The following is a 1,417-nucleotide window of genomic DNA, read 5'->3' as shown; positions in this document are numbered from 1 at the left end:
TCTGCTGTAAGAGTAAACATTTTGGGGATAGCTGTATAAATGGACTAAGTCACACAATAACATGCACAGACAGCAGGTTTGCCAATAATTTGCTCATTCACTAGATTGCAGAATCCAGGTTTGAAAGTCATTCATTCATTCTTGCCCTGGCTGGATTGCTTAGTGGTTAGAGCGCCAGCCTGCGGACTGAAGGGTCCTGGGTTCGATTCCAGTCAAGGGCACTTTCCTCGGTTGCAGGCTCAATCCCTGGCCCTGGTTGGAGCATGTGCTAGAGGCAACCAATCGATGTGTCTCTCTCACACTGATGTTTCTCTCTCTCTCTCTCTCTCTCTCTCTCCCTCTCTCTCCCCCTTCCACTCTCTCTGAAAAGCAATGGAAAAAATATCCTCAGGTGATTTTTTTTTTTAATGTTTTTCCTCATTTATTTGTTACTCTTAGAAAATCTCATTTTTGACTGGACTCAGACTCAGAGGTAGAAGCTCGCAGAGGGCACAGCCTGCGTCTTTGGCAGTCTGCTCCTGGCGGTTTTCTTTGGCCTCCTTCATTCTCTTGGTCAAAAGTTTAGCTATCCTGGAGCCTCTTTCTTACTTTTCTTAGTCCGCTGTTTCTTCAGAGTGATAGGCGACGTCTGTGTCACAGGACACGTGGAGTGACGAGACTCTGACTCCTGGGTGCTTCAGTCCAGGTTTCTTACCTTCTCTGTTCAGGGGCTTCCTCACAGCACATTGGTGGACATCACCTTCTTTAGAGAGGCTGAAAAGCTTGCGAGCTTCGCTGGCTCTTTTGGGCCCCAGGCGACGAGGCCCAGTAGTATCAGTGAGCCCGGGAATATCTTTCTGCCCTCTTTTTACAATGGCCAAGTTGAGAGCACTGAGACTGGCACCCACAGTGCAGCCCCGCACAGATGTGCGCTTCCTCTCTCCAGCCCTCCTGGGTCCGTATCAGGGATGCCCCTACTCAGCGCAGGCGGACACGACCTTGGGTCAAGGCACCCTGCTTCATGGGGAAGCCTTGTTTGTTGTTCCCACCGCTGACTCGAACCACATACCCCTTCCATTCCTCACCCAGAGGGTCAGCAGCAACTTCTGTGGTCATACGCTTCTCACTTCAATGAGTTTCTGGCAGCCAGTGGCTGGGAAAGAGATGTTCAGCTTCATCCTGAAGCCGCCGACCATCTCCGAGGTGCCATGAAAAAGAGCTTCGTTCCTTTTCGATGGACTTGATGTAATGAAAAAGAAAGAAAAGGTGGAAAATCCATCTGTTTCAAAAATGCTTTATACTATGTAGGCTTTTCTGGAGTTTATCAAGTTCCCTTGAAACTGAAAGACAGTGTGTAGTTCACTATATGTTGACCTTCTAACACATTTTATCTTTTGGTTGGTCTCTTAAACAGTAAACGCTAAAACATTTTATGATA

General features: G+C 47.8%; 1 pseudogene across 1 annotated transcript; it reads right to left on the bottom strand.

Moving 5' to 3' along the window:
• Positions 1–444: 444 nt before the first annotated feature.
• On the bottom strand, positions 445–1,190 carry LOC308557725 (small ribosomal subunit protein eS6 pseudogene; annotated as a pseudogene). The gene has a single exon. The product of its transcript is annotated as a small ribosomal subunit protein eS6 pseudogene (transcript).
• Positions 1,191–1,417: the final 227 nt, after the last annotated feature.

Source organism: Miniopterus schreibersii (genome assembly GCF_964146895.1).
Source record: "Miniopterus schreibersii genome assembly, chromosome: 5".
In the NCBI taxonomy this organism is placed as follows: Eukaryota; Metazoa; Chordata; class Mammalia; order Chiroptera; family Miniopteridae; genus Miniopterus; species Miniopterus schreibersii.
This window is presented reverse-complemented; position numbering and strand designations above follow the sequence as displayed.